The 24804-nt window shown below is 36.6% G+C and overlaps 1 protein-coding gene across 1 annotated transcript in view; it reads left to right on the top strand.

Moving 5' to 3' along the window:
• The first annotated feature begins 7797 nt into the window (after positions 1–7797).
• REC114 (REC114 meiotic recombination protein) overlaps positions 7798–24804 on the top strand; it is a 50477-nt gene continuing 33470 nt past the window's right edge. The window contains exon 1 of the mRNA XM_041742597.1: positions 7798–7872. The gene's annotated coding sequence lies outside the window, so the exon portion shown is untranslated. The remainder of the gene's footprint in view (positions 7873–24804) is intronic.

Genomic DNA, 24804 nt, shown 5'->3' with positions numbered 1-24804 from the left:
ACTGTTTACTAAAAAGGGTGGATTTTACTGTATGCAAATTATATATCAATAAATCTGGGTAAAATTTTCCCCCATTTTTTAAGGATATAACTAAAATATTTACAGAAAAAAAATGCTATGATTCCTGGGATTTACTTCAAAATTATCTGGCAGCTGAGGCACAGATGAAATAAGATTGACTGTGAATGAATGGTTGTTGGATTGGGGGATAGCTACATGGTTGTCATTTTACTGTTCTCTATTTTCATATATGCTTGACATGTGCTATTATAATAAAAAGTTCTAATGTTGCTAATCTGATGGATATAAAATAGGATTCCATGTTTTTAAATTTTATTTTTCCTGATTTTAATGAGCTTTAGCATTATTTCATATTGGTAACTTAGATTTCCTTATGTACGAATTGGTTTATCCCCCCATGCCTGTTTTCCTATTAGTTTGTCTTTTACTTACCAACTTTAGACCTTTATATATATATATATATATATATATTTTTTTTTTTTTTCTGGATACTAGTCCTTTGCCATGGACTAGTATGTAAGTTGCAAATATCTTTTCCTAGTCTGTCACTGTCACTGGCTTTTTCTAATTAGTTTGTGGTGACTTTTGCAATATATAAGTTTCTAATTTTTATGCAGATGTGATTATCAACCTATTTCTTTGTATTCTGTGCTTTTTAGATCTTGTTTAAGAAATTCTTCCATAGAGGGGTGCTTGGGTGGCTCAGTTGGTTGAATGTTAGACTCTTGATTTCAGCTCAGGTCATGACCTCAGGATCATGAGATCCAGCCCTTGTTTTGCTGGGTGCAAAACTTGCTTGGGATTCTCTCTCTCCTGTTCTCTGTCCCTCCCCCCACTTATGCACACCCTCCTCTCTCTCTCTCTCTTAAATAAAGAAATCTTAAAAAAAAAAAAAAAGAAATTCTTCTGTAGAAATATTTTAATATTTCTTTGTTTTTTGCATATATGTCTCTAATCCTGGAATTTGTCTTTGTGTTTAGTGGGATAAAGGAACCCAGTATTATTTTTTTTCCACGTGGATAACCAATTGCTCTAACACTGTCCTTTTCCTACTGATTTGGAATGCAACCTGCAGTTTGTTGCTGGGCTACCTGCTGACTTTGGTTCTGTTCCTCATCCCCACCCCCCCAACCCCCTGGTCCTGTTGGACAAAAAAGAAGAAAGAATCCTAGCCCTTCCTTCCTGTCCACAGACAGCAGCTATTTCCCCTCCTCTTGGGTTTCTTCAGATACTCAAGATTCATGCTCTTGGGCTTCGCCTCCTCTGCAGGTTTGGATATGGATCATTTTTAATTCTTCTTTAGGAGTATACTTGGGGGGAGAACAGGGAGGGACCATGAACTGATTTTACAAGTTGGGCTGAGCTGTTTAATTTTTTTGTTATTTATTAAAGCATTGATTACATACATATTATATGCTGCATGGGAACTCTTTAGTTTTGATTTAATGGGTTAGAGAATATAGACATGTTATCAGATTTTATTTTAATTTGGATTATAAAACCCTGGACCTTGGGTTGACTAGATTTTTGCAACAATAAAATTGCATCCTATTCTCTAATCAAACTAAATTACATGGTGTTCCTTGCTCATATCATATTTCTCTATTCCTCTGTTCATTTGTTTTTTTATTTTTTTTCCCTCTGTCCGTTTGTATCTGCTGTCCTCACTTCCTGGAATGACTTTTTTTTTTTTTTCTTTCTCTGCCTGGAACACTTCTACATGTTTATCTTCCTCACCAACCTGTGAGCTCTCACTATGTTTTATTTATCTTTTAATCCCCTTTACCTTGCATAGCCCCTGCAGTGTAATAGAAGCCCTATACATGTTCATGATTGATCTTACAGTCACCATGCTTGTGGTATTCTTCGTGTGTTAAAGTTTATAAACTTCTCTACGGTTTGGTGGACATTTGGTCAATGTAGTTGTAAGTTTATCAATTAAATGTAGTTATTGGTCATACACTCAACCTGTTTGTCTCAAATTTGCCAAATCCACAAAGATTCTAATGAAAATAGTTTTTTGTTCCATTGTGGTGTAAATTTTCTTTGGTGCAGGATAATTGGGAGCCTTTTGTTAGTAATTTTTTTTTTTTTTTAAACTAACATCTTTTGCACTAAGTAGGGCCCTGATCTTACCCAAAATTCAGCTCCAGTCTTCTTAAGCTGGTTATAGTTCATAGAAAATTCCCTGCGTATTGTTACACTATAACATTGTACTTCTTGTTTCAAGTCTTCTTTTTTTTTTTTTTAATATTTTATTTATTTATTCATGAGAGACAGAGAGAGAGAGAGAGAGAGAGGGAGGCAAAGAACAGGCAGAAGGAGAAGCAGGCTCCACCCTGGGAGCCCAACGTGAGACTCCATCCCGGGTCCCCAGGATCAGGCCCTGGGCTGAAGGCGGCCCTAAACTGCTGAACCACCTGGGCTGCCCTGTTTCAAGTCTTTATTTAAATTCTAGTTAGTTAACATATAGGATAATATTAACTTCAGGTGTAGAATTTGATGATTCATCGCTTACAGATAACACCCAGTGCTCATCAGAAGTGAGCACTTAATACCCATCACCCATTTTAATTTGAAAAAGTTTCCTTTTTCTTTGTATTCCTATGAATGGACCATTTGAGGAGAGCATGGCTGAGAAATGTGATTTGGAGCACATCCTTTCTGAACTGAGAGAATTAACATTTCACTGCTTTTTAAAATGTAATTTTGTAAACACATGTTTTCATATTGATTTGGTTATTTTGTGCAGAAAACTTACAGTAGGCTTCATAAATTAAAGGTAAGGAAAGCTTTGGTATTTCTTAGAAGCTAAAAGCTTTGCTTTTTGCATTTGGTTTTTTGTCACACATATTTTCTAATAATGGAAAGATAGTGGGAACTGAGAAATAGGACTCTGAATTGTGACCCTTCTCTTTTTAAAAAAGCTTTGCCAAGTTGTCTTGATTGTACTTTTAGTGTTACTTAGTATTGTTTGAGTTATACTGAAATAGCAAAAGGTGGCATTATACCTAGGCTCAGCTGGTTCACTGCACTGTTATAATTACTACTGCTTGTGAAATCTAAAAATTAAAAGTAAAAAGATGCCGGTGGTGCTTATACAACGCAAGTGAAGTGCCACTAGAAATGAATGTAAGCAGAAGTGCTCTATTTAATAATTCAGGAATTAGATCAGAAATTGATGCTGTGGACAATGTACATATGCTTGGTTTGGTAAAGATTATAGTTTGATTCAGCTATACGTATTTCTTTATCAAAACTAAATTCAATCAATGTAGAATCATTGTTACAATTATAATTTTTTAGGGGGAGGAATAAGTGTGAATGAATGAATGAGTTTTATAAATCCTGTCTTACATGCCTGAGAATCCAATGACCATATCAAACTTAGAGACCCCTTGGAAAATCAAAAGAAATAGAGGTCTGAGAGAAGGTACTTACATAGATTTGTCTACTAATTCCATAACTCTCTGACCTTAGAAAGGATTTCTAAATCACCAAGGAAAAGATCAAAAGATTCTGACAACGTAAAAGTGGAAAACTTTAATATGCCCAATAAAATTCATAATCAAACTAGAAACATTTTAAAGTGGAGTGAGGAAGGCCTTTCCATTTAAGATGTAAGAACCCAGAATCTATAAAAGAAAAGTTGATAAGATTTGCTAATAAAAAAAAAAAAATCAGTACTTCTGCATGGAGAAAATGCCATAAACAAAGTTGAAAAAGAGATGATCAAATTTCAATTCAAGGCAAAGTGTTCATTTCTTGGATATATGAAAAGTATCTACAATTTAATTAATAAAGCTGTAACTCAATTAAAAATAGGCAAAGGCTATAAGGATAAGTAACTACAGAGTATCTATATCTGCAGAAATGGTAACTATGTATGTATATAACTGATAAAAATATATCATGTATATGTATCTGCATGTATATGCAGAGAGTATATATCTAGAGGCTTTATAAGAACTTGGTTTCAGTGTTTACCCTAAGGAGGGAAACTGAATGGCTGAAGGACAGAGATGGGAAGAGGAATTACTCCTTATATCTTTTTATATTTTTCTATTACATATTAAATAGATACTATATATATAGATATATACACATGTTTTTATGTTAAAAGCCTAAAAACAATATTTAGAGCACAAAATGACAATATTTTTATTATAACACTCACACAAGTTAATAAAAACAAGACTGTTATAATAAGTAAGCCAACATACATGAGCAAATAGTTAACAAAAAAGGAAAACAGAATGAATAAATACGCAGAAACATGTTCAATATCTGTAGTAATCAGAATGGGACTTATTTATAACCTCTCAGAAAGTCATTCCGAAGCACCTAAAATCAAGGTAAGCATCATTTCTGTGTGTTTCTGGTACTTGGCCTTGTGGTTCTTAAGGTTATGTGTTAATGATGTTTTCTGTCTCTGTTTCTTTTTTTTTTTTTTTTAAGATTTTATTTATTTATTCATGAGAGACCCAGAGAGAGGCAGAGATACAGGCAGAGGGAGAAGCAGGCTCCCTGTGGAGAGCCCAATGCAGGACTCGATCCCAGGACCTTGGGATCACAACGAACCAAAGGCAGATGCTCAACCACTGAGCCACCCAGGTGCCCCTCTGTCTGTACTTCTGCAAGCTCTTTGAAGTTAGAAATTGTGTCTTCTGTCATTTTCCCTTGAGTATGCCACAGTATCTAGCACATAGAGGACTGTTTGTTGAATGAATAGATGATCAGAGTAAAAAGCTAGTAATCAAAGATAAAGACATTGCAACAAGATGTTTGGGTTTCTTTAATAAGAGGAAATTAAGTTTTAATCTACAATGTGTTTATAAGAATATGATGAAACTATTCTCATTCCTGGTGACATTGCACATTATGTTTCTTAAATATTTTCATCATTTACCAATATTATCAAAACAACCCCCCCACACACACATACACATACCCTTTGTAGGGCACAACTGTTAACCTTAAATCCAGTTCTGCTTCTCAGAATCTTTACGAGGCTAATAATCTAAAGTATTTTTAAAATATGCATCCAAAGATGTTCATCACAGTGTTATTCATAATAGGGATACAATGGAAGTATCCATAATAACCAACACTGAATAGTGATTTTAAAAATTGTTGAATCTATATGGTAGGCAGTAAAAATAATCCTTACAAAAATGTAACAGCATGAAGAATGCTTGTGATATAATAATGTTAAGTGAAGAAGGCAGAATTCAGAATAAATATACCTTCATAACTCAAAATATGAAGACTAGAAGGAGATACTTACAGGAAAATGTTTGTTATAATTAGAATAATTTTAAGTACAGTGGCTAAAACTCCTTTTCTCCTAGAAAGTGTTGGATGAATGCTACAAATATTTGCCTCTGACACTGTGACAGATTTTCCTTTAGATATATTAATATATTCAAACAACTCATTGTATTATGTTTTATTATTTTTGGTATAATAAGTCTGGAAGTCTGTGAGATTTAGTACAATAAGTCAGCAAATCTGGGAGACTTCTTTTGCAACAAGTCTATAGTATGATTATATGATTTTTAAATTTCAAAATGTTTATTTATCTTAGCAAATATAAGATCTGTATTTTTTTAAAAGGATTTTATTTATTTTAGAGAGAGAGTGCACATGGTTGGGGGGAAGGGCAGAGGGAGAAGGAGACAGAGAATCTCAAACAGATCTTGTGCTGAGTGTTGAGCCTGACACAGGGGTCCATCCCAGGACCCTGAGATCATGACCTGAGCTGAAACCAAGAGTTGGACACCTAACCAACTGAGCCACCCACCTACCCCTAAGACCTGTATTCTTACCGAGTTGCTGTAGTTATTAATATTGTCTTAGTGATGTTGTTTACAAATTCTGAAGGTATTTTGGCATGACCCTTATGGGCTGTTACTGACTCAATTCTGTCCCTTCTAAAAAAATTTTTTTAAGATTTTATTTATTCATGAGAGACACAGAGAGTGAGTCAGAGACATAGGTAGAGGGAGATTCACGCTCCCTGCAAGGAGCCTGATGTGGGATTCGATCCTGGAACTCCGGGATCACTCCCTGAGCTGAAGGCAGACGCTCAACCGCTAAGCCACCTAGGCGTCCCTGTCCTTTCTAAATTCATGTGTTGAATTCCTAGTCCTCAGTGTGATGGTATTTGGAGTTGGGCCCCTCATGATGGATTAATAGTCTTATAAGAAAAAGAGCGTGTATACTCTTCTTTCCCCATGAGAAAAGGCCATGAGAGCACACAGCAAGAAGGTGGCTATCTATAATCCAGGAAGCAGTTTCTCACCAGACACTGAACCTGCCACTGTCTTGATCTCAGACTTTCTAGCCTCTGGAGCTATGAGAAATAAATGTCTGTTTAAGCCACTCAGTCTGTGGTATTTTGTTATAACAACCTGAGCTAAGACATGAGCTAACCCTTTGTGAATATAGTATGCTGTTGAAGGCAGATAATAGCTACCTTTCAATTTTGCTCACAATTTATTTTATTCAAAGGAACTGAATGTAATAACCAGTTTCTATAGTGTTTACCAGTAAAATTAAAGTTCTGGTTATTAATGTTCTAAGTATGCAAGGGCTTAAGAAGAGGCACTCACCAACCTTGAAATGAGAAATGGAACTCGAGTTAAACTGTAACATCAAAGCATGGATATGGAAACATTTTCCCATTGAGAGAAGGTTACTCCCAGGCTGATTCCTGAGGAGAAGTGAATTAAGACAGACTAGCAAAACTTCAGAGAGTATATTGATGAAGTGCCCTATGCCATGAAAGTGAGAAAGCATTCTGGGCTTATTCAAAGAGAGTTGTTGTATAAGACGTTTATAGGCTCCAAAATTGTGATCTTTTTCTAAGACCACACACACCCATTGATTCCATTGCTCCCGACATCCATATTAGGGAAGGCTAGGAGGGGGTTGAAGAGATTTTTACCAGATCAAAGTCTTCTTCTGTGCCCTTAAACCTTCATCTTGAAATGTTTCAGGTCCTAAATGGTTCTTATGATTTCTTGGCAGTCTATGATCTTCAAAAGTCTTCTATTTACAAAGTAGATATGCAGATGTTTATATATGACACCCTTCCCATTTATTCCTTTGCAGACCATATAAAAGATTTGGTTTTTTTATCCTTAGAGAAATAGGATGTTATTGAAGGATTCTAAACAGGGGAGTGACAGAGCCAGTTATGTTTTTAGATAAAAATGGCATCTCTCACAGTGGTGTAGAGAAAGGGATGGGCAAGAGATTACAGGAAGCCTACTATAGGAGGCTATTTCAGTATATCAAGAAAGGAGATGAGATGGTAGCTTATACTAGGAAAGAAATGGATTGATTGAAGAGATATTTAAAAGCTAAAAAAGTCAATGACTAGTAGTGGTTTGGAAATAGCAGTAGGGGAGAGAGGCATGTGAAAGAAAACCCAGGTTTTTAGCTTATACAGCTCAACTGAAGGTAGCCTCACTCATTGTGGTTAGGGAACTCTAGAGAAGAGCAAGGCCTGGCAGAGAGGGTTGTGTGTGTGTGTGTGTGTGTGTGTGTGTGTGATGGCTACGGCCCCAGTTTTGGATAGTTTGAATTTGAGGTGTCTTTGAGATACTCCAGCAGAGATGGCAGTTCTACATGTCGTCGTTTACTGTTTAACAATTAACCTTCCTGTTTGAAGGTTGGAGAGAGGTCTGCACTAGAGATATGATTCAGGAGTCAAAGGTATTTAAACAGTAATTGAGACTGGAGTTGTGGTGAAGATTGCCTGGGGAGAGGGTAGCAAAATGGATAAGGGAAGAGGAAGTCCAGGAGGCTAAACTAGCAAAGAAGGCAGAGAAGGAGCTGTCAGAGGTAGGAAGAAAACTGCAAGGGTGTGGGGTCATAGCAGGCAGGGCAGACATGTTTCATTAAGGAAAAAGTGGTTGGCTGTGGTGATACTGATAAGACATTGAGCAAGATAAAATTGTGTTAATTACTCTATTGTTAAATGAGAAGATGTGGAGTTTTGAAAATGGTATGGCAACTGGACAGGGAAATTTAGATATATAATTGAACTATTAAAAAGTGAATTATGTTTACTTTGAGCCATATGTTAATTAAATTCTTTGGGTTGCAAATAGCAGCAACCCAACTCAATTTCCTTTAAACAAAATAAATAACTTACTGCCTCAGGGAATTAAAATGTCCAGGTAGGAGTGGCCTCTGGCACAATTGAATACAGGGGCTTGAACAATATCATTGCCTATGTCTTTTCTCATCTTTCTCAACTCTGCTTTCCTCTAAGGATCTCTCTTGGTGGTCCCTGGTAACTTCAGGCTTTTCCTATTCTTGGAATCCTAATGGAAAGGGTGCTCCTCCCTCCCAGTTTTAGCAAGAATCTCAAGACTTACTTGGGTTTTACCAATTTGTATCACATGCTTATCCATAAATGAATCACTTTGGTCAGAAGCAATTAGATACGCTGCCAGGTCAGGCCTGAGTCACCTGCTCAGCCTTGGAGCTGGGCCAGGTAAGGAAGTAGTCTAATCTGAATCACATGGGCTGTGAATAAGGGAGGAGTGATTTCCCAAAGGAAAATCAAGATGTTCCCAGAATAAGGAAAAATGTGTGCAAGGCAGGCAAAACAGCAGACGTCTATGTCAACTATAAAAGAATCCTTTGGCCTGATATATGTGAACACCTGCTTCTGTCATATACTTTGTAGGTAACCTTTTCGCTTAAAGAATGATTGAGTCTGTGTGTTATTGTAACATCTAGAAAGAGCCCCTGGATCTGATTCTTATGGTTAGAGAAAGGTTGGAATTATTCTTGCTGCATATACTGCTACTGGCTTGTGGAGCTAAATAATAGCTAATCTTAAAGACACACGGAGACCAACAAACACATGAAAGGATGCTCAACATCACTAATTACTACAGAAGTGCAGATCAAAACCACAGTGAGCTACCATCTCACATCAGGATGGCTGCTATAAAACACCAGCACCATCACAAACAGAAAATAACAGGTGTTAATGAGAATGTGGAGAAACTAGAACCCATGTGTACTGTTAGTGTACTGATTTGTAAAATGGTATTAACTACTATCGAAAACAATATGATTCCTCATAAAATCAAAAATAGAGCTACCATGTGATCCAGCAATCCCACTTCTGGGTATAAATCCAAAAGAATTGAAAACAGGGTCTCAAAGAGATATTTGTACACCATGTTCGTAGCACCATTATTCATAGTCGGCAAGAGGTGGAAGCAACCCGAGTGTCACTGACAGATGGATAAACAAAATGTGGCGTATACATACAATGGGATATTACCCATCCCTAAAAAGGAAGACATTCTGATATAAACAACAACATGGATGAACCTTATGCTAAGCAAAATAAGCCAGTCAGAAAAATACATACTGCATGATTCCAGTTATGAGGTACCTAGAATAGTCCAATTGGTAGATACATAAAGTAGAATGGTGGTTGCCAGGGCCTGAGGTGGGGGAGAATGAGGAATTGTTGTTTAATGTGTGTAGAGTTTCAGTTTTGCAAGATGTAGAAGTTCTGAGAGATCTGTTGCACAACAGTGTGAATGTATTTAATAGCACTAAACTGTACACTTAAAAATGGTTAAGATGGTAAATTTTATGTATTTTTATCATAACTTCAAAAATTTTAAAAGACACATTGACTAATCAACAAGCTATAGATATTCCTTAAGGACTAATTTATTACATTGTGTAATAAGGACTGATGCACCTAGCCAAAGGCAAGGGGATTTCAGGGGTTTAATTTATCATAAGCCGTCCCTAACACTACCATCACCACCACTTTTGCTTCATTTTGTCTGGATATGCCTCTGAAATCTGTGCTCCTGGCATTGACACTAATAGATTCATATGATCCATTAATGTTCTTTACCCCAGTCTTCTTTCAAATACTGTACCTGTGTTATGTGTTATCAGTAACTACCTTTTAAAAGAGTACTTTTAATCTAGTTTCTAGGAATTTGTAATTCATCATTATATTTGTTTATGAGAAGTAAACCCACACTTTTTTATGCCAGTGGACATTTTTTTCATTCATTCACAAACATGTATAAGTGCTACATTGAATATCATTTTTTAAAATTGAAGTAGAGTTGACATACAATATTATGTTAATATCAGATGTACAACAATGATTCAATAGTCATATGTACATTAAAAATGCTCACCCAGTAGATATAATTACCATCTCACCATACAAACTTATTACAATATTATTAACTATATTTCCTATGCTGTACTTTTCATCCCTGTGACTTATTTATTTTATAACTGGAAGTTTGTACCTCTTAATCCTCTTCATCTATTTTGTTTATACCCCAAAAACTCCTCCCCTATGGCAACCACCAATTTATTTTCTGTAGCTATAGAGCTATTTCTGTTTTGGTTTAGAGTCCACATATAAGTGAAATTATATGGTATACGTCTTTCTGTATCTAATTTTACTTAGCACAATAACCTCTGGGTCCATCCATGTTGTCACAAATGGCAGGATCTCATTCTTTTTAAAGACTGAGTAATAGTTCATCATGTATATATACCACATCTTTCTCCATTTGTCTATTGATTGATACTTAGGTTGCTTTCACATCTTGGCTATTGTAAATAATACTGCACTAAACGTAGAGGTGAATATATCTTTTTGAATTAGTGAGTAAATAAGAAGTAGTAAAATTACCGATCTTCGAGTAAATAAGCAGTAGTAAAATTACTGGATCATATGGTAGATCTATGCTTAATTTTTTGAGAAACCTCCATACTATTTTCCACAGTTGCTACATCAATTTACAATCCCACCAACCATGCACAAGAGTTCCTTTTTCTCTACATTCTTGCCAACACTTGTTATTTCTTGTATTTTTTTGTTCTAGCCATTCTAACAGATGTGAGGTGATATCTCCTTTGGTTTTAATTTGCATTTCCCAATGGTGAGTGATGTTGAACATCTTTTCATGTGTCCATTGGCCATCTTCTATGGAAAAAATGTCTATTCAGATCCCTGTCCATTTTTAAATTGGATTATTTGGTTTTTTTGGTGTTATGTAAGTTCTTTATATATATTGGACATTAACCCCTTATTGAATATATCATTTACAAATATTTTCTTTCATTCAGTAGGTTGGCTTTTCATTTTCTTGCTGGCAAAAGCCTTTTAATTTGATGCAGTCCCAATTATTTATTTTTGCTTGTGTTTTCCTTTTTTGGGGAGACAGGTTCAGAAAAATATTTCTAAGGCTGATGTTTAGGAGATTACCACCTATGTTTTCTTTTAGGAGTTTTGTGGTTTCTGGTCTCACATTTAGGTCTTTAATCCATTTGACTTTATTTTTGTATATGGCATAAAAAAGTAGTCCAGCTTCATTCTTGTTCATGTTACTATCCAGTTTTTCCAGCACCATTTATTGAAGAGACTGTCCTTTCCCACTGTACATTCTTGCCTCCTTTGATCATAGATTAATTAACTAAAAAATCATGGGTTTATTTTGGGGCTCTTTATTCTGTTCCATTGATCTGTGTATATATTTTTGTGCCTGTGCCATATACTGTTTTGATTACTGCAGCTTTGTAGTATGTTTTGAAATCTGGGATTGTGATACCTCCACCTTTTGTTCTTTCTGAAGATTGCTTTGTCTATTTGAGATATTTTGTCATTACATACAAATTTTAGGATTATTTGTTCTAGTTCTGTGAAAAATGCTGTTTTGATAGGGATTGCATTGAATCAGTAGTTTGCTTTGAGTAATATGGAAATTTTAACAGTATTAATTCTTCCAATCCATGAACATGGGATATCATTCCATTTGCCTGTGTAATCTCTAATTTTTATCAGTGATTTATAATTTGCAGAGTACAAGTCTTTCATCTCCTGGGTTAAATTTATTCTTAGGCATTTTATTGTTTTTGGTACAATTGTAAATGGGATTGTTTTCTTAATTTCTCTTTTTGCTACTTCATTAATAGTGTATAGAATGCAACTGATGTCTATGTATTAATTTTGTATCCTGCAATTTTAGTGAATTCATTTATTACTTCCAGTAGTTTTTGGTGAGTCTTTAAGGTTTTCTGTGTATAGCATTATATCATCTGTAAATAGTGACAGTTTACTTTTTTCTTACCAATTTGGGTGCCTTTTATTCTTTTTTCTGGTCTGCTTGCTGTGCCTAGGACTTCCAGTACTATATTGAATAAAAGTGGCAAGAGCGGGCTTCCTTGTCTTATTCCTGATCTTAGGGGAAAAGCTTTCAGCGTTTCACCATTGAATGTGATGTTAGCTATGGGTTTGTCATATATAGTCATTGTCATGTTGAGGAGTGTTCCCTTTAAACCACTTTATTGAGAGGTGGGGTTTTTTTTTAATCATGAATGGATATTGAATTTTGTGAAATGCTTTTTCTCTGTTGAGAATTTTTTAATTTTGTTAATGTGGCATATCTTGTTGATTGATTTGTGAATGTTCAGCCATCCTTGCATTCTCAGAATAATTCCCAGTTGATTGTGGTGAATGATCCTTTTAATGTAATTAGCTAATATTTTTTGAGGATTTTTGCATCTGTGTTCATTAGGGATGTTGGCCAGTAGTGTTTCTGGTTTTTGTTTGTTTGTTGGGGAGGGGGGTGCTTCTATTATTTTCACGATGTATCCTTTTTCCAGATAGAGTATTCTTGTTCATAGGTTTTTTCCTTTTAGCTCTTTAAATATATCATGCCAGCTACCTCCTAGCCTATAGTGTTCCTGCTGAAAAATCAACTGATAACCTTATGGTGTTTCTCTTCTACTTAATTTTTTGGTTCATGCTTAAAATTTTCTCTCTTTAGCCTTTGACACTGATTTTTGATGTGTCATGGTGGGGAACACCTTGGGTTCATCTTATTTGGAACTCTCTGGCTTCCTAAACCTGGATGTCTGCTTTCTTCCCTTGGTTAGGGAATTTTTCAGCTCTCATTTCTTCAAGTAAGTTTTTGCCCCCCCCCCTTCTCCTTCTGGGATCCCTATAATGCAAATATTTATTCACTTGATGTTATATAAGAGATCCCTTAGCCTGTCCTCATTTTTAAAAATTATCTTCTTTTTCTTTTGCTGTTTAGCCTAGATTCTTTCCATTGCCCTTTCTTCCAGATTGCTGATCCATTCTTCTGTATCCATTAATCTGTTGATTCCCCCTAGCATATTTTTCATTTCAGTTATTGTATTCTTCAACTGATTGGTTCTTTTTAATATTTTCTATCTCTTTGTTGAAGTTCTCACCAAGTTCTACTCTTTTCTCCAGTGTTATGAGCATCTTTATGACCATTAAACTCTTTCAGGCATATTATCTCTGTTTCATTTAGTTCTTTTCTGATGTTTTGTCTTGTTCTTTAACATGGGGCATATTCTTCTGTCTTCCCATTTTGTTTAACTTTCTGTGTTTGTTTCTATGAATTAGGCAAAACAGCTACTTCTCATAAACCTGAGGAATGGTCTTCTGTATAGTCAACCCCCATGTAGACTGTGTGTGCCTGGTAACTTTGGCTGGTTGTCTGGAGTTGTGTCTAGTATGGACTGGGGGTTCTCAGGCACTCTATGCTGGGTGACCCTAGTGAGATGGCCAGAGCTGAAGTGGGTGTGGGCTGGGGTGGTCCTGGGATTCTTTGAGCACAAGTCACCCTGGCAGCATAGCTAAAACTGAAGTAGGTAAGCTAGAGTGACCTGGGATTCTCCACATAAGAGGGTACCCTGAAAGGATAGCTAGAGCCAAGGCAAGATGGCTTCAGGGAGTACCCTCACAGGACAGCTGGAGCTGAAGTAGGTGGTCCAGTGTGGTCCTGGGCTCTCCCCACAAAGGGCACCCTGGGAGGACAGCTGAGGTGAGTACAAGTTAAGGTGTCCTGGGGTTCTCAGTGCAGGGGGTGCCCTGGTGGGTTGATTAAAGTTGAGGCTTGCATAGACTGGGGTGTCCTGGGGTGCTCTGTGCACCAGGTATCCTAGGAGGGAGGCTGGTCAGGGGCCCCAAAGCCCTTCACACAGGGGCTACCCTGGCAGAGTAGCTGAAACCAAAGCAGGCACAGGCTGAGGGCTCTCAGAGCACCCTGGCAGGGTGAATGGAGCTAAATAGGTATGAGCCAGGAGGCCCCAGAGCGCTCTGCTCCAGAGATGCCTGAGAAAGCTGTCTGGAGCTAGTTTGGTTGATTTATGGTTTGATTTAGTATAGCGTTGTAGTATATCTTGAAATCTGAGACCGTGATACCTCCAGCTTTGTTCTTCATTCCAAGATTTCCTTGGCTATTCAGAATCTTTTGTGGTTTCATACAAATTTAAGTATTATTTTTTGTAGGTTTGTGAAAAATGCTATTAGTATTTTGATAGGGATTTCATTGAATGTATAGGTTGCTTTGGATAGTATGGACATTTTAACATTATTCTTCCAATCCATGAGCATGGGTGTCTTTCCATTTGTCATCTTTTATTTCTCATAAAAAAGGATGAGATGCTGCCATTTGTGACACAGTATGGACCTAGAGGGTATTATGTTGAGTGAAGTAAGTCAGAAAGAGAAAGACAAATACCATATGATTTCACTTATATGTGGAATCTGAAAACATAGAACAAATGAATAAACAAAAAGCAGGAGCAGACCTATAAATACAGAGCACAAACTGATGGTTGCCAGAGGGGAGGTGGTGGTGGATGGGCAAAATGGGTGAAGGGGTATGGGAGATACAGGCTACTAGTTATGGACTAAATAAGTCACAGGAATAAAAGGTATAGCATAGGGAATATAGTTAATGGTATTGTAATAATGTCGTATGGTGACAGATAGTAGCTACACTTGCAGTGAGGAAAACATAACATAGAGATGTTGAATCACTATGTTGAACACCTGAAATTAATGTAAGTTTGTGTCAACTATTGTAAAACTTGAAAAAATATAATATTAGTAAAAAGGAATATATCACTGCAGAGCCTATAGACATTAAGGAGATAAAAGAGTATATTTTTTAATATCCTTATTTCATGCCATTTGATTATTTGGATAAAATGCACAAATTCCTTGAAAAAACAATAAAACTTACCAAAGCTAACAGAAAAAGGAATAGAAAATCTACATAATACATTGGCTATTAAGGAAATGGATTCCATTATTTAAAACCTTCCCACTGGGCAGCCCAGGTGGCTCAGAGGTTTCGCTGCCTTCAGCCCAGGGCGTGATCCTGGAGACCCAGGATTGAGCCCCACATCAGGCTCCCTGCATGGAGCCTGCTTCTCCCTCTGCCTGTGTTTCTGCCTCTCTCTGTGTGTCTCTCATTAGTAAATAAAATCTTTAAAAACAAAACAAAACAACAAACCTTCCCACAAAGAAAACCTGAAGATGTATAACTTATCTGATGAATTCTTTCAGATATTTAAGGAAGAAACAACATCAATCTTGAACTAACTCTTCCAGACAACAGAGAAAGAGAATTATAGTCCCTACCTTTTCTTATAAGAAAGAAGTTATAAAATTTGCAAGAAAGGAAAATTGCAGATCAATCTCTCTTAGTGGTCTTATTTATGGATGTGAAAGTCTTTAACACAATATTAGCAAATTGTATACATAAAAAGATAGTATGTTACAACAAAGTAGGTTTACTTTAAGTATGCAAAGGTAGTTTAATATTTAAAAATCAATGTATTTAATAAAATTGACAGAAAATAGAAAAATTATATGATTGTTTTAATAGAAACAAACATTTTAGCTTAGCAGAAAAAGCCCTTTTCAAAGAATCTCTCTCTCTTCTGTCTCTCTCTAGCCTCCTCTCCTTGCACCACAATATATATTTGTGCATATATGCACAAATTTCTTTCACCATGTATGGAACAGTTTACACTTCCTGGCTCATGTCCTGTTATTTCTTGCTTCTCTGCCTTCACTTGTGTTGTACCACCTGCTTCTTTACCCAATAACTTAGACTTGTTCTTCAAAAGTCAGTCTAGGATTCTGGGAACATTTTGGCAGCAGTCTCCCCCCCCCCCCCCATATACAATAAAAGGCATTTGGGTAACTTCCACCACCACAGTCAATATGTAGAATATTTTTATTACCTTCAAAAGGTTGCCCCTTCCCTGTAAATGTCCCCCCATATCTAACCCTTGACAGCTCCTGCTCTGCTTTCTGTTAGTGTAGATTAAATTTGTATTTCTCAGATTTCCATATAATCAGAATCTTACATGTTTAGTTTTTTCACTCAGTATGCTTTTGAGATTCACCCATGTTATTGCTTGCACCTGTAGCTCATTCTCTCTTGTTTCTGAGTTGTATTCCAGTGCATGAATACTCCACAAATTGTTCATCCAATTACATGTTCATGGATGTTTGTTTCTAATTTGAGGCTATTATGATTAAAGCTGTTACAAACATTAGTGTACAGGTTTTTATAGAGACACTTAGTTTCATTTCTCTTGGGTAAATTCCTAAGAGTGAAATTGCTAGGGAGTATGGTATGTCATATAAGAAAACTTTATAAGAAACTGCCAAACTGTTTGGTAAAGTAGTTTTACTATTATACCTTGACCAGCAATGCATGAGTATTCCATTTGCCACATATCCTGGCAACACTTGGTATTTGTCAGTCTTTTTAATTTTAACCAGTCAAATGGGTATGTACTGGTGCCTTGTAATTTTAATTTACGTTTCTCTGATAGTGATATTGAGTATCTTTTAATGTGTTTATTGGCCATTATTATGTCTTCCTTTGCAAAGTGTTCAAATCTTTTGCCTATTGAGTTTTTGTAAGAGGCTGAAATATATATATTATATATATGGAATATTCTAAAATATATGTAAATAATAAAATACATATTATGGATACATATTATATATAATGTATTCTGGAGAATAGATATATTGTAGGTATATATAATATATAGTTGTATATAATATATATTCTGGAGAATATGCTATATATTATAGATATAGATATATAGATATATAACATGTAAATTATATATATATACACATATATGTGTATGTGTGTGTGTGTGTGTGTGTGTGTGTGTGTATTCTGGATTTAAATGCTTTGTCAGATGTGTAGATTGTGAATATTTTCTCCCAGTATGGGTCTTACTTTTTCATCTTCTTAAATAACATTGTCTTTCAAATAGCTAAAGATTTAAAATTTTCAGAAGTCTAATTTATGAACTGTTGTTTCTTTTGTGGTTTATACTTTTTGCACCCTATGCAAGAAATCTTTGCCTACCCCAAGCTTGCAAAGATTCTCTGTTTATTTAGAAGTTTTATAATTTTAAAATTTTATAATTTTAGCTAGTATGTTTAGGCTTCTGATTTATTTTCAGTTAATTTTTGTGTATAGAATGAGGGTAAGAGTCAAGGTTTATTTTTTTCCCAAATGGATAATTTTGTTGTCCCAGTATGTTCTTCATTGAATTATTGTGGCACTTTTATTGAGATCATTTGCCCATGTGTGTGAGGGATTGTTTCTGCATTCTGTTCTGTGACATGTATCTCTGTATGCTTACTCCTATGCCAAAACCATGCTGCCTTGATCACTTTAATTTTATAATACTCTTGAAACTGGTGATATAAGTCTTTCTAAGTTTGTCTATTTTTAAATTTATTTTAGTTAGGCTAGGTCCTTTGAATTTCTATATGAAATGTAGAATCAGCTTGCTAACTTCTAAAAATTTCTGCAGTATTTTAATTGGGATTTCACTATACCTGTCAATCAATTTGAAGGTAATTGAATCTTAACAATATCATAATCCAATCTGTGAACATGTATATCTCTCCATTTGTTTAGGGCTCCGTTCATTTGTTACCTTGTTATCAGATATCACAGTATTTGCACTACCTGCTTCCCATTGTCTAAAAATAGCTATTGCTAATAGTTTGTCCAGTTTTTTGGTTGTTTATGACAGGAATATAATTTTTTACACCTTCATAGCCAGAAATGGCATCCTAGCTTTTGAATCTCCTTAAATCACCCCATAAAAATAGATCAAATAGGACTACAAAGCCAAAGACCTCTGGATAACAGCTACAACAAAACTAGGTGACTAGGCATTTCCGTGACCCTCCAAATATCAGTGAGAGAGGCTAAATCACTGACAGTTGAAGATCTGTGTGGTAGTACCATCTGTGCAGGAGAAAACAGGGAGGCAGCCTAGCTTATGATACCTTGAGAACGAAGGATGTGTCAGAACTCAGGAGTCCTTGAAAAGGTCCTCACGGGATGCCTGGGTGGCTTGGGATGCCTAGGTGGCTCAGAGGTTGAGCCTCTGCCTTTTTTGGCCCAGACTGTGATCCTAGAGTCCAGAGATTGAGTCCCACGTCAGGCTCCCTGCATGGAGCCTGCTTCTCCCTCTGCCTGTGTCTATGCCTCTCTCTCTCTCTGTGTCTCTCTTGAATAAATAATAAATAAAATCTTAAAAAAAAAAAAAAAGGTCCTCACTACCCAAAGAGAGACAGTTTGAGAATCAAGAACTGCATGAATTTCAAAAGCAAATAGATTCAAATTTGTGAGTTTCAAATGATACTTAAAAAAACGACAAAAAAAAAAAAACCCTCATTGTTATTGGAGGGAACCACCTCATTATTTTGAAAGCTGGCAAATAAAGGAAGCAAACAAAAAAAAACAAAAAAAAAAAACAAAAAAAAAAAAAAAAACAAAAAAAAAAACAAAAAAAAAAAAAAAAAAAAAAAAACAAAAAAAAAAAATAAAGGAAGCAAACATTTATCCTGCCTTTTCTATTTTTTATCTATAGTAACAAAGTAGCTGATGAGGGAAAGTTTCTCTTTATTGATGTGTTCTAGTTTGTAAGTGAAGGAAGAATGATTGAAAAACTAACACATCACTTTGAGACTACTGATGAAATTAATGAGTCTGTGCAGTGGCTACTAATGTTACCTTGGATAGAAAGACATTCCTGCAGAATCATATACTGCCATCTAGGAAGTAGTTTCACAAAATCTGAAGAAAAAAAGTCCAGTGTGAATCTGATCAAGCTTGTTGATCTACCAGTCTACCAATCACAAGAGTACAGAATAAAAGACACCATGGGAATACAATAACAAAATTTAGTGAGGATAATTTGAATAGGAATCGGCAAACTATGGCCCATGGGACAGATCTGGCTCATTGTCTGTTTTTCTATGGCTTATGAGCTAGGAACAAGTTTTTCATTTTAAATGGTTGGAAAAAAAATCATGAAATGTGAAAATCATCTAAAATTCAAATTTCAGTATCCACAAATAAAGTTTCGTTGGAACACAGCCATGTTCATTTGTTTATGTGTTGTCTGTGACCACTTTCATACTAGAGTGGCAGAGTTGAGTAGTTATAATAGAGACTGTAAAATCTGCAAAGTATAAAATACTTACTAATTGGCCTGTCATAGAAAAAAATTTGCTGATCCCTGATCTAGAGGACTAAAGACCCAGTTTCTTCAACCAAAAAATGTAAGGGAAAAAAAGAGATGAAAGGAAGAACCAGTAGTTTGAAAGAGACTTAAATGTACCAATTGTCACAATATATGAATCTTATTTGGATCCCTCTTAAAAAAAAAAAAGATTACTTGGCTGGCTCAGTTGGCAGAGCATACAACTCTTGATCTTGGAATTGTGAGTTTTAGCCCCACATTGGGTGTAGAGATTACTTAAGATATTTTTTTTAATGAAACAATATAAGAAATAGAAAAATGCGAACATTGACAAAGGTATTTGCTATTAAAGAATTGTTCATTTTTAAAGGCATGATAACAGTTTTGTGGTTATGTTTTAAGAAGAGTCCTTAGCTTTTAGAGATACATCCTAAAATATTTAGGGATGTCTAGAGTTGCTTCAGAATAATCTGAGGAGTGAGGATTATTGGGTGTGGGTATAAATGAAATAAGATTGTCCATGTTATGAAAAATTGTAACTGGAAGATGAGTGCATATGGTTCATCATATTACTTTACTGTTTTCTCTACTTTTCTGGATGTCTGAAAATCTACAGTAAAGACAAAAAAATTAGGGATCCCTGGGTGGCTCAGCGGTTTGGCGCCTGCCTTTGGCCCAGGGCGCGATCCTGGAGACTCGGGATCGAATTCCACGTCAGGCTCCCGGTGCATGGAGCCTGCTTCTCCCTCTGCCTATGTCTCTGCCTCTCTCTCTCTCTCTCACTGTGTGCCTATCATAAATAAATTAAATTAAATTAAAAAAAAAGACAAAAAATAAATTATTTCAAAATAGAAGTTAAAAAAAAATCAATTCAAAGGCCATGTCCTCTGGGCCTTGTAATCTATGCCTCTTTTCTGTGCATATGCAGAAACATGGGATTTACTGCATTGATTGTTACTCTTAAATAATTGTTTGATTTCCCCTCAACTGTGAGTCCCTGAGGGCTGGGGCCATGTGTTACTTGATTTTGATCCCCAGTACTAATCATAGGACCTGGCACATAACCTGGCTATTTCATAAATGTGTTTGGAACAAGTTATGTCTCTTCATAGCATATCTGACTTCTAGACATTAAAGATTTCAAACCATAGTAATCCCTTTTTTGTTGATATTATTAATTTTTATTTACCATATGTCTTCCAAACATATGCTTGTGTTTCAGCATGAAAGTAAACTGTTTACAGCTCTTATAAATCAGGAAAGATATAACTCTAAAGTAAGTTACAGAATGAGCATGTTCACTTGAGCTGTCTCTGAGACAGGATGTAGTTTATCTTCATGCGAAATGTGGAGTAGTTCCTTCCAAATAAGACAGTTATTTCATCTGTAGGTACAATATTGTATATTTCTGAATATAGGGGAAATAGCCACATTTAAATCTAGGATAAAAATCTTAATCATCAAGGAATACAGATTGGTGCAGTCACTATGGAAAACAATATGGAGGGCAGCTGGGGTGGCTCAGCGGTTTAGCGCTACCTTCAGCCCAGGGCCTGATCCTGGAGACCTGGGATCGAGTTCTGCGTCAGGCTCCCTGCATGGAGCCTGCTTCTCCCTCTGCCTCTCTCTCTCTCTCTCTCTCTCTCTCTATCATGAATACATGAATAAAATCTTAAAAAAAAAAAAAGGAAAACAGTATGGAGGTTCCTCAAACAATAGAAAATGGAGGGACTCCCAGGAGTAGGATGTGTGAGGCAGAGTAGGAGGTCCTAGGCTTACCTCATCCCATGGATATATCTAGATAACACCCACATGATGTAAATAATCCAGAAAATGACCCAAAGGCTGGCAGAACAGACTCTTCACAGCTCAACATAGAGAAGAGGCCACACTGAAAAGGGTAGGAAGGGTGGAGACACAGTTGGGAATAAAGCTGACCTGTGAGACTTTCTTCAGGAGGGAGGGATGTCTTCGGCACAGAGAGGAGAGAGGAGCAGACCCCACACGAGGCACCCCAGGCACCAGAACCTGACCTGGGAAGATGAATTCCCATAACATTGGGCTTTGAAATCCGGAGGGGCTTAACTTTGTGAGTTCTATCTATATGGGCTAACATATGGAACTTTAAAAATCAGTGCGATTGGCTCTGGGAGAGCCAGAGGGCAATAAGAAACTGAATGCCCACCTTTAAAGAGATAGTGCAACAAACAGCTCTGCTGAGATACAACATAGAAACAGTTTGAGAAACATCTGAGGTATATGGGAGAGAGATTTATTCACTAATCTCAGAACTTGTGCTGGAGGGACAAGGATCTTTAGGAGACTTCTCTAAGAACAAAAGAGCTGGTGGTGCCATTTCTGTCATGTGCCCCCCAGCCAAGATACATGGATATATGTGGGAACCAGTGCAGCATAAAGACTCTCCAAGTAGTTTTCTAATAATATCCCCTGCCCCCTTATTCTTCCACGGGCCTGCCCTCTCCAGCTGTCCTCAGCAGTTCTCCAAAGCAGTTACAGATCCTCTCTCAAAATGCAAATCTTGCTAACACTGTGCACCCCATCCCCATGTTCTGCAGGCCGGCCCCCTCCAACCCACTCTTGGCAGAAGTCCATCCAAAGTGGTGCCACAAGCAGGGCAATGTGCAAGCAGCCCTGACTGGGGCTAACACCACTCCAAAGTGACTCCTGCCCTGGGGAGAGATGAAGATAGCCACACACACCAGTTTGACTATGGCCTCAGCAATGTGCTGGCAGCAGATGTCTGATCTGACTGCAGGCCCTGCTCACCAATGAAAGCTTTTCAGGGGACAACACAGGGTGAGAGCCCTGCAATCTGGAGTGACCGCAGCTCTGAAAGATACTTAGTCTCACCCAACTCAAGCTCAGGGCAGCCCGAGGCTAGCCCACTGACAACACAGGAACCAAATCCTGCCCACACAGGCAAAGAGAGCCATTGCAGATGACTGGACTGAAGGCAAAGCAGTGGCTCAGCCATAACAGTAGGGCACATGCAACACACATAGGAGGTACCCCTGAAGTACCAGGTTCTGGTGAACAGGGGACATTGTATTGCAGGGCCCCATAGGCCCTCTTCTTCATAAGGTCACTACTTTATTTCTTTCTTTAAAAAAAAAGATTTTATTTTTAAGTAATATCCACATCCAACATGGGGCTCAAACTCACAACCCTGAGATTAAGAGATGCACACTTCACTGAGTGAAGTGACAGCCAGGCTCCCAAGGCCATTACTTTGAAGAGCAGAAAATGTAGCTGACTTTCCTAACACATAGAAACAGACCCAGAGGGCAGCCCAGGTGGCTCAGCGGTTTAGCACCACCTTCAGCCCAGGGCGTGATCCTGGAGACCTGGGATCGAGTCCCACATCAGGCTCCCTGCATGCAGCCTCCTTCTCCCTCTGCCTGTGTCCCTGCCTCTGTCTCTCTCTCTCAATTAAATAAATAAAGCCTTTAAAAAAAAAAAAAAGACCCAGAGGGATAGGCAAAATGAGGAGACTGAGGAATATTTCCCAAATGAAAAAATAAACACACAACAAAAGAGGTAAACAAAATGGAGATAAGTAATATACCTGATAGAGAATTTAATGGTCATAAAGACACTCACTGGACTTGAGAAGAGTGGAGGACCTCAGTGAGATCCACAACAAAGAGATAGAAAACATAAAGAAGAGCCAATCAGAGATGAAGAACTCAATAACTGAAATTAAAATACACTAGAGGGCATAAATAGTTGACTAGAGAAAGAATGGGTCACCAATCTGGAGGATAGAGTAATGGGAAGCAGTCACACTGAAAAAGAGAAAAGAAAAAAGAATAATAAAAAATGAGAATATTAAGAGAATGCAGTGACACCATCAAGCATAATAACACATTATAGGGATCCCATAAGAAGAAGAGAGAGAAAATGAGGCAGAAAATTTATTTGAAGAAGTAATAGCTGAAAACTTCTCAAATCTGGGGAAGGAAACAGAACTCCAAAATCCAGGAGGCATAGAGAGCCCCCAACAAAATCAACCCAAGAAGGTTCACACTAAGACACATAGTAATTAAAATGGCAAAAAGTAGTGATAGAGAATTTTAAAAGCAGCAAGATAAAAGAAGACAGTTACATACAAGGAACCCCTCATAAGGCTATCAGCTGGTTCTTCAACAGAAACTTTGCAGGCCAGAAGAGAGTGGCATGACATATTCAAAGTGCTGAAAGACCAGGAAAAAAAAAAGAAAGAAAAATTAAAAAAGGACAACATGCAACCAAGAATCTCTATCCAATAATGCTATAATTTAGAATAGGAGAGGTAAAGAGTTTCCCAAACAAAAGTTAAAGGAATTCATCATCACTCAACAAGCCTTACAAGATATGGTAAAGGAGATACTTTGAGTGGAAAGACCATAAGCAGGAGTAATAAAAGTAGGATGCACAAAACCAGTAAATTTAAGCATGTCAATAAAAATTAGGTAATTCACAAAATAAAAGGACATAAAGTATGACACCATATACCTAAAATGTGGGAGCTGGTGGGGAGAGGAATAAAAAGGTAGTGCTTTTAGAATGGCTTTAAAATTAAATGACTATCACCTTAATATACACTGATATATGCATAAGATGTTATATATAAATCTAATGGTAACCACAAATCAAAAACCAGTAATAGACAAAAAAAATAGAGAAAGGAATATAAATATATCACCAAAGAAAAGTAGCAAACTGTGAGAGAAGAGAGCAAGAGAAGAAAAGAATAGAAAAATTACAAAAACAACTATAAAATAAGCAACAGAATGGGAAGAAGTATGTATCTATCAATAATTACTTTGAATGTAAAAGGACTAAATGCTCCAATCAAAAGATACAGGATAATGGAATGAGTAGAAAAGCAAGACCATCTGTATGCTGCCTGCAAGAGACTTATTTCAGACCTAATGACAACTACAGATTGAAAGTGAAAGGGTAAAAAACATTTGTGATACAAATGGAAATTAAAAGAAAGCCAGGGTAGCAGTACTTATATTGAACAAAAGAGACTTTAAAATAAAGATTGTAATAAGAGGTAAAAAAAGACACTACATAATCATAAAGGGAATAATTCAACAAGAAGATGTAATAATTATAAATAGTTATGGAAGCACCCAAATACATAAAGCAGCCAATAGCAAACATAAAGGAAGTAATCAGTAGTAATGCAATAATAGTAATGGATGTTAACACCTCAGTTATATCAATGGATATATCATTTAAACAGAAAATCAATAAGGAAATGGTAGTTTTGAATGACACTTTGGACCAGATGGTTCTAACACACTATCCTAAAACAGTAGAATACACATTCTTTTCAAGTGCATATGAAACCTTATCCAGAATAGATCACATGTTAGGCCACAAAAG

Source organism: Vulpes lagopus, chromosome 2 (assembly GCF_018345385.1).
Source record: "Vulpes lagopus strain Blue_001 chromosome 2, ASM1834538v1, whole genome shotgun sequence".
Classification (NCBI taxonomy): Eukaryota; Metazoa; Chordata; class Mammalia; order Carnivora; family Canidae; genus Vulpes; species Vulpes lagopus.
Note: the sequence above shows the minus strand (reverse complement) of the source record. Positions and strands in the feature narration are given on the sequence as shown.